Source organism: Sardina pilchardus, chromosome 22 (genome assembly GCF_963854185.1).
Source record: "Sardina pilchardus chromosome 22, fSarPil1.1, whole genome shotgun sequence".
Taxonomy (NCBI): domain Eukaryota; kingdom Metazoa; phylum Chordata; class Actinopteri; order Clupeiformes; family Clupeidae; genus Sardina; species Sardina pilchardus.
The window spans coordinates 13,951,797-13,961,674 of record NC_085015.1 but is presented as its reverse complement, the minus strand read 5'-3'; positions in this window follow the sequence as shown (position 1 = coordinate 13,961,674).

The following is a 9,878-nucleotide window of genomic DNA, read 5'->3' as shown; positions in this document are numbered from 1 at the left end:
ACAATTTATCCCAAATCTCATATACCTATGTTTAGTGGGGAAAAAAACAACAAACAGTAGATACCATCAAATGTTGAAACTGACTAATTTGACTATTTCATGAAAATGTATACTTCAAATATTATGCCAACTACATGGTTTTTTTTTAAATCAAAGTTGTAAAGGAGTCACCAAAAAGGAAAAGTTGTAAAAGTTGTGTAATGCTAAAGAAAACTCAGAGAATACCATTTTGAAACATTTTGGAGCATCTTAAAAAATGTCCGCAAGCCTTGCGAGAGACATGATTGTGAATTCAATATAACTACACTCCCTGTCACAATGCAATGTTACAATGTTCACAACAAAGAATCACATTCTAAGCCTCGCAACTAGGTGGAATTGGGTGAGCAATTTAACATGGCAAAGACTCATTGTGCACTTGCAGAGATCCAGCATATTCTTCAGGAAAGAGGGTAAGTCAAGTTGAAGACAAAGTATGCAGGCAGCGAAGGCTTTTGTTACCACTCTATTCAACCTCTGTTCCTCTGCACACACACACACACACACTCCACCCACACACTCACTGGTTAGACGGGAACATTCCTTGACCTGCAGGACATTCAAGCGTCTTTCGATTGCAGTGTTATCTCCCTCAGTGATGACTGCAGATGTCCGTTGGAAGCATTAAAATGCAAATTAAATTAAAAAAAACCCCTCAGAATTAGAATGTTTCCAACCGCACAAAATTAATGACCATTGAGAAGCAAGTTCAAGCCTCTATTTTTTTTACACGTTGTCTCATGTATCTGTGGGCTAGGCGTTGACAGATGTCTGCAGGCTTACAGCGTGAACCAGAGTGTCTTTCAGAGGTTAAGATCTCACAACGTATGGAAGAGCTGCATGTCAAAACATTATGCTTTTGCAACCCACAGACACCATGTGTTGGCAGTACAGGGAGAGTTTGGCTCCAGATTTATTCTCTTTCACATCATACTGAAGTCAGAAATATTCTCTTGGAAATTTAACTTTCTCTGCCTTGCGATTACTTGAGACAGTTATTGATTGGATGCTGAATCTCGACTGAAAACATGTTTTTAAAGTTTTCACTTTTTGCATAGAGATATTCATGTGAACACATGCACACACACACATACACACGCACACACACACACACACACACACACACACACACACACACACACACACACACACACACACACACACACACACACACACACACACACACACACACACTTTCACTCTACTTTTTACAGTTGTGCCCACTGTTTTGGATGTGTGTAAGTGTTTGTTCTCCTGTAAACATACAGTAAGCTCTTATAGTAAGCTGATATAGTAAGCTAACATATGATGCTGTGTGTGTGTGTGTGTGTGTGTGTGTGTGTGTGTGTGTGTGTGTGACAGGTACCAAAAGGGAGACATTATGTCCCTTTAATGAATGTGTTAACGTTAATGTTTAATGTGTTAACTGGGGAAAAACTGAAATGAAAGGAAGAGACAAGAAAAGTGAGAAAGAACAAATTAATAACCCTCTCCCTCTCTTTCTCTCTCTCTCTCTCTCTCTCTCTCACCCTCCAACACACTTCAAAATCACACACACTCCACCCTATCAAAGGATTCCAGGGGCAATTTTCCACATCAATTAAAATTCAATTACCCAGAGATATGGAGAAATTACTTATTTCGCACTCAAACACACTCTCTACAAATCTATTCCCTCTCTGTTGAGCCATATGTCATTAGTAGGAATGATATAGAATAGAAAAAGAGTAGTGACTGAAAACAGACAAAAGATGAGGGTGTATTTTTTGAGAAAAATAAATCATTGCCATAGGCCTGAGTATTCATAGAAAACTCCAGAGGCAAACCAAAAGCATTAGTCAATGTCAATGTCAATTTATTTATATAGCACAAACAGCAGTTGAGCAAAGTGCTGAGTAATTTAGTAACTTTGTCAATACAACATACAGTATTAGGTAAACTATTGACAAAAGTCAATAGTCTGTCGCTGTCCATTTCCAGCAAACAATATGTATCTGGTAAAAAAATGTTCGACTGATTTTGTCCTGTTATGAGGAATTCACAACTATGCTATCTTGGGTGGGATATTGTGTCAAGGAAAATGTCTTTGTTTTGTTTACCGTATGCATTAAAAAACCTGATACACTTGTTTGAGTGTAGGATAATCGAAGAGGCACTACAGGCCATGCTAGCAGCTGGGCCAGTAGCAAATGCCTGTGAGCAGTAAGCGTCTAATACAGAGCACACCCAGACTGAATCCCAATGGACAATAAATAGGGTGAATAGAATGTCTGGGTGTCCCTCCCCAGAGTTGATAACATGCCACTAGCTCAGATATGGGCATTTTTTTTTAAAATAAACTTTATAAGAGTTTGATTTCAATAAACTTGGTTTGATTGTGTATTTGCACACAATATTGTATATTAGCATATACTGCTGAAAATGTACACATACTAAACTTGTCAATATAAAATTGTACATTTGAGAAATGTGCCTAACAGCAAAAGTAATTCACCAGCATTTGACAAGCGGCAGTAATTGTAAAGAGGCTCATCTCTGGCAGCCTATGCTGCATAATATTGTAATCTTATAACTTATGTATTTCATCTAAACCCATATAGGTTTTTAACAGGTTCAATGAGCACCTCTGGCAATACCTGCGAGAGGGATCCCCAGTAATAGCTTTCTAAATCACATTAAAAATGTCTATTCCTCCATTAGACTTCATCTGATGATAAAACTTTATCATCTAACTGAGTCTCTCAACCTCTCGAGTGATAGATTTCTCGCTAATTTCCCCTCTCTGATCAATGATGCCATTCATTTTTTCCCCCCCTTGACAGAGAGAGTCTGTCGGATCATTTTGCTCAAATTGCCATAAGCTGAAGAATGATATGGGGCTGCATATGAAGTGAGCCACATCTATACAGCCAATGCATATTCAAAGCAATGAGTCAGCAGGAACGCACAGATGGGAAATCATTTGTTTCTGAGGCTCACTTTCGATCGGCAGAGTCTGACATTTCCTCATGGCCTCGCTCCACTAGCCAATCAAGAAAGCATCCAGATAGACAGGCATTCTTGTCAGCCAATTATTGTGCACGTGCACCATGTAGGGGGGTTGGACTCCAGTGGCTGCTAAGTCAAGGGGAATGTTAGCTCGAAACTAACAGGATTGTTATTCCCATGGCAACAGTATTCCACAGGGGCCATTCCCTTTCTCTCTCTTTCTTTCTCTCCTTCTGTCCCACTCTCTTTCTCTCTCACTCTCTCTCTCTCTCTTTCCACTGCAATCTGTCATCGTCTCTTAACTCACGCACGCACGCACGCACGCACACACACACACACATGCAAACGCGTGCCGGCTCCACAGTGGAGTGTGTCTGCTTGTGAAAACACACAGACCACCGTGCCGAAACGCTGCTGTTTTAAGTGTCAGGTCCTCTTACCCAGGGCATTAATCTGCATATGCATCTGCCATACTGAGTGCCGGCGGCACGGCAGCCCAACCTACCTGCTCTCCAGACCAACAGCAAAGTTTTATCAACCTCCCACACTCTTGACAGCTGGGAGGAGGCAAGAGCAACTATGCGAAATATCCATTGTGAGTGGCGTCTGGGTGCAGAGTGATACATTATCATTTGCAGGCTACACAAGGATGAAGTAATATGCCTTCAATATCTTTCTGCTAAATAGTCCAGCCGCTTTTGCATAATGGTTGAGTGTGCAGGCGTCTCAGGGTATCAGATAGCTGAAGGGGAGAGTTAGCATGATTTCAAGAGGTCAGAATTGACTCACTCACATCAGCATGAGTTCATCATATAGGACTTAATGACCGGCGTAATTTGGATGCCTAATATAATTTTCTTTCATACATTGCATTGGGGTGCTACTGTATATAGAACCATATGCAGGCTTTAAAGAACCCTTGATGTCTCCTTTGATGGACCCTTCAAAATGGTTTAAAGAACCATTTAGGGGTGCCATATATGAAGCATGCAATAGAACTATTTTTAGTTCTATATAGCACCTTTTTTCTAAGAGTGTAGGGCCTGACACATCTAGCAACACCCTAGCTGTAACTGGTATAAAATAAAACCTGGAAAATGATTTCAACTGAATACACTTGAAAGAAAGTATTTTGGTGGAGAGTATTGGTGGCAGAGGGAGCATGGCTATAGTGGTCCTAATCTGAACTAATCTACCCTTTATCTGATCCCATGAATTATAATTCCATGTCAACCCAGAATAACAGTCCGCCCAGCTGTGTGTCTCAATCAGGGGTGGAATAATGACGGCTTCATGAGCTCCATCACTTCTCCTCCTTCATGGCTCCCACTGGACCCAGATGCTGATTAATGAGGAGCTCCAGCGTGGCCATCACTCATCACTCTCCATGCAGGACCCACACAACTGCCCCCAACACACACACACACACACACACACACACACACACACACACACACACACACACACACACACACACACACACACATTACTCTCCATGCAGGACCGACACAACTGCCCCCGACACATGCACACACACACACACACACACACACCTACCTATACAGACACATTACTCTCCATGCAGGACCCACAAAACTGCCCCCAACACACACACACACACACACACACACACACACACACACACACACACACACACACACACACACACGCACGCACGCACACACACACACACACACACATTACACTCCATGCAGGACTGACACAACTGCCCCCAACACACACACACACACACACACACACACATACCTACCTATACAGACACATTACTCTCCATGCAGGACCGACACAACTGCCCCCAACATACACACACACACACACACACACACCTATACAGACACTCTCCATGCAGGACTGACATAACTGCCCACAACACACACACACATACCCAAACATACCCACACAGACACACACACACACACACACACACACACACACACATACCCATAGAGACACCCCCCCCCACACACACACACACACACACCTTTCTCTCTCTCTCTCTCTCTCTCAAACACACACACACACACACACACACACCGAAATACAGAAATATTGGAAATCACTGTGTGTGTTCTATTCATAAAATGGATGCCTAAACTAATTAAAAACACACTGTAGATTCTCAAAACTCATATTGCCCACAAACGCAAACAAAAAATGAGTGACAGGCTGAAACAAATTAAACTAATATTTGGAAAGATAACAAATGTGGAAGTTGACTGGGGAGAATCAGGAGGAAAAGAGTGGGTGATGTAGAGAGATAGTTAAGAAAAAAGTTAATTATAAAACTAACACACTATAACTTGAGTATATCATAGTTAAAAAAATAGATTTGAATGACTTATGGCCTTTGGAGAAAGTTTGTGCCAAAGATTTTCACTTTGGCACATAAATGTCTTATAACCACCTAAAAATGATCATTCTCATCATTTTAAGCAGTGACTCTGCAATTGAAATTTGGCGAGCCAGCCATTTAACTGCCTAGATTGAATCCTGTGTCTTGTCCCTCTCTGGGGACCCCATTTCAACCTCTAATATGGCCTCCATTTTTTTTTTCTTTTGCAATCTATGTGATAATGAAATGAGAGGTATAGGTAGACTTTCCAATCCCATCCAATTTCAATGATATCAGACCCAGTGCATGGCAATCAAGGCCCTTAACAATCCCCTCTGAGGGCATTCGCCTTCACCCTCGATCATCTGGGTCCTGTCCAAAAATTTCCTCTCAAAAAAATCTGGCTGCTCTCCTCGCCCTTATCAGGTGAGAATGACGCTCCATTGGCTGTAATTAACGTCTAATTAAAGGTAATGTTACGAGACGAGTCGTTGGAGGTGTCTAGCCCCGCTACTCATGTTCTAGTCCTGGAGTTTTTTTGCTGCTGTTGATATAAATGAATTTTAATTGGGTTTGTTGCTAATTAACACTGGAGCTAAAGAGCATTCTTATGCAGAGACAAGCTGTTGTCACTCAAACTTTGGACTTTCAAAGTCAGGGTTTTTGAGAGTCGAGAGTCCCCAAAGGATGAATTATTTATGGGCTTAGACCTGTGGCAGGTTCTGCCCGTTCTCTCCGCTGCCGTACTTTGTGAATAAAATACTAACGACTATAGTGCAGGCCAAGGAGACTGCGGAAGAAAGTGAATCTGTTAGAGAAAACAATTGTGAATGCTCAGGTAGTGTGGTGTGTGTACATGATGCATGTACTGTACCTTAAGCAATCCAACTATACATATCTCCAGTTTTCCTCCATCGAACTAGGGCCGATTAGCAAAGGGGGGCAATAGTGGTTATATTAGAGAAAACAGAACAGTCACCCTCACACACACACACAGACACACACACACTTATGTTGAGGTGCGCAGGTCAAAACTCCTAACTCACCAAGGTCAGATTGCTTATTGAGTGACTGCCTTTTATATCACTTAGTAATGCTTGCTCCAGAGCCTAGCGCCACTACACTACACCACTGGCATGTATGTACACATCATAATCAAGTTTGAGTAGAGTATCTTTGTGTGTGTGTGTGTGTGTGTGTGTGTGTGTGTGTGTGTGTGTGTGTGTGTGTGTGTGTGTGTGTGTGTGTGTGTGTCTGTCTGTCTGTCTCTCTCTCTTTGTGCATATGTGTGTGTGTGTGTGTGTGTGTGTGTGTGTGGTTGAGTGTGTATGTCTGTCTGTGTGAGTCTGTCCATCTGTCGGTGTGTGTCTTTCTGTGTGTATGGGGGCCCGTGTGTTTGCCTGTGGCTTTCAATAGTCCTACTATACTGGCCAAGACCACTTCTTCCTGACTGAGTCTTAGCAGCAGAATCACAACTCCTCATACAGAGCAGGAGGCCTAATAAGATTCCACCGGTAAATAGAAACAGTGTGGAGTGTGAATCAGGGAAAGAAGGACCAAGGAGGCCATGTATGAAAGCAGCATGTGTGTGTGTGTGTGTGTGTGTGTGTGTGTGTGTGTGTGTGAGAGTGTGTGTGTGTGTGTGTGTGTGTGTGTGTGTGTGTGTGTGTGTGTGTGTGTGTGTGTGTGTGAGTCTGTGTGTGTGTGTGTGTGTGTGTGTGTGTGTGTGTGTGTGTGTGTGTGTGTGTGTGTGTGTGTGTGTGTGTGTGTGTGTGTGTGTGTGTGTGTGTGTGTGTGTGTGTGTGTGTGTGTGAGTGTGTGTGTGTGTGTGTGATGGGAGATCCTATTGCTCAGACTCAAGGTCGCTCTTACAAGCAGGAAGAATGATTGAAGTAAAAATGAAGAAAGTCTCAAAGAGTTACACAAGAAGCAAACAAAACGAAATACTTTTTTCCAACCACACACAGACACACACACACACACAAACGCACACACACACGCACACGCACACACACAGCATCATATGTTAGCTTACTATACCAGCTTACCATAAGAGCACACAAACCTTATTGGTTTGTGGATACCAAATACTGGAGAACTATTTGTTGATATTTGATCCAACAGCCAAACAAATAGAGCTTTTCCTTCAGCACTCCATGGGTCTGTGGGAGTGAACTACTGTCGCCTACAATAGAGCTGGCCAAGTATTGTCATGCTGCTCCTGATATTGGCTTGTTTGGACCTATCAAACAGGGCAGAGCAAATAAGGTGTGTGTGTGTGTGTGTGTGTGTGTGTGTGTGTGTGTGTGTGTGTGTGTGTGTGTGTGTGTGTGTGTGTGTGTGTGTGTGTGTGTGTGTGATATTTGATCCAACAGCCAAACAGAGCTTTTCCTTCAGCAGTCCTTGGGTCTGTGGGTGTGATCTACTGTCATCTGCAATAGTGCCGCAATAGTGTTGTGTGAGTAGGCACACATCGTGGGTTTTGCCAGGCCATTGTGGTTAGACTTCAGCCCTGAATGTTTTAAGGGTAGCACCAAATATGATTTTACTGTAAAAGTATACAGAGAAAAACAATTGCTTTGTGATGTCTGGTAGGCAGCTAAGAGAAATAACCTCAGGCATTTGGTACATTTGGTGGTCTCCCCTAACAATGTTACATATATATTGTAATTGTTGGCTTCTGATGTTAGCTTGCTGATGAACTGAAGACAGACTTGTTATGGATGTAACACTGTCATAAAGAAAGGATGAAGTGGGGTGAGCAGTGTAAGTCGGCGCTACAGTTCTAGTTGTGCTGCCAGTGGGGAGCACAGGCAGACTGCTGCAAAGCTACATGTACACCTGGCCCTCAGCCCTAGCACAACAGTCAGTGCTATGCACAGGTGTTAGCATGCTAATGTGCAAATAAGTTTGTATTCAGTATGTTCAGTATGTCCTGAATTACCTTCAAATCCACATGAACAAAACTACTTAATGCTGTAAAAGGAAGAAAATCTTGCTTCTGTTTCACAGATGAGATTAGAAGTTACAAATTCAAGTTGATTACCAGACATCCGTTGCCAGACATGCACAATGTACACTGACTTAATTGCAGACATTGCAAGTGAAGAAGAAAAAAATAAAATATTGGGGTTGGAGTGTATAATTTATCCTCATATAGAGTTATGTGAGCCTTGTTGACTGTTTTGACATTAATGTTATTAATTAGCAAATGTACAAGCAATGCTGCACAAAATGGCAGCGAGCTCTTTGAATATGAAATCTGCAAACAAGTGCAACAGACTAGAAAATTAAGACATTCATTGGTATATCAAATGAGGAGGTAGTAATTAGCCAGTCTAAGTGTAGTTTGACTGCGTAAATGGGCAATCTTTGGCCCATTTCATGTTACATTACTGACTATAACTACGAGTCTCAGTCTTTTTTTTTGTTAACTTGATGGCCATTCAAAGAAATTATAATGAAAATGCCAACAGGGGATGGAAAATCATCAACATTATGAGCAAGCGTTGATTGGAATTGATACATTTATCTGCAGAATTAACCCGACTACTGTGCATGAGAATGCCTTCAGGTTTGTAACAGTATGTTCAGTTTCAAGAATAAGAATAATTTTCTGGTGGAGGGTGGGGGGTAGGGGGTGGTTGGGTGAGGCCCTGTTGGCCTTGTTGTCCCTGTATTACACCTGAATCCTTCAATAAAGATATTTATAAAAAAATAATAATACAAAAAAGAGAATCATATTTCTCCTGATGCATGCAAAGGTTTTTTTGGATGGACAGCAACATGGATATTGATATACTTCAATAACGCAATCTTGTATCGTGACATCTTAACATGATGGATCATGATTACATGTTCAAACATCTATTCAGTGTGCACTCAATGTTAGCCAAACGTACCAAATGTTTCTAAACTCCTCAATGACATTCGAAGATGAATCACTTCATTCAGCCAATTGTACCTTTGCAATATTGCATCACCACTGGTTACTGGGAAAGCCTAACAATATAGGGAGTAGCACCTGGGCCAAAAAACATGTAATATTTATGGTTTAATTTAGAAAAACACGCCCACAGAGATGCAGACAGCCAGGCAGAAACAATAACACTGCCAAATATCATTACAAGCAATTTCAGCAGGAGTTAATGTCCTGGAACCTATTCCCTAACCTTTTGAGCTCAAAAACCTAATCACCATGCTTTGATGCGCTGGTAATTTAGCCAAACAATTCAAACATTTTTAATCAAAAAGCAACCTTCTGGGAACGCGGAATTAATATTGGAAAGTCGATTGCTCCCTTGGGGGACTTTACCCACGTTGAACGGGAAGCTGAAATATCTATCAAAAGCCACTAAAACACCCTTTGTCCCCTCAAAAATTGCTTCTTGCTCAGAGTGCCAGGTATGATTGAGGAGTGTGCCAAGGGCTAATATTTCCCATGTATATTTACATATTCATTTGTTACAAGGTCTTTCGGAATGTTGCAGAAAGGTGC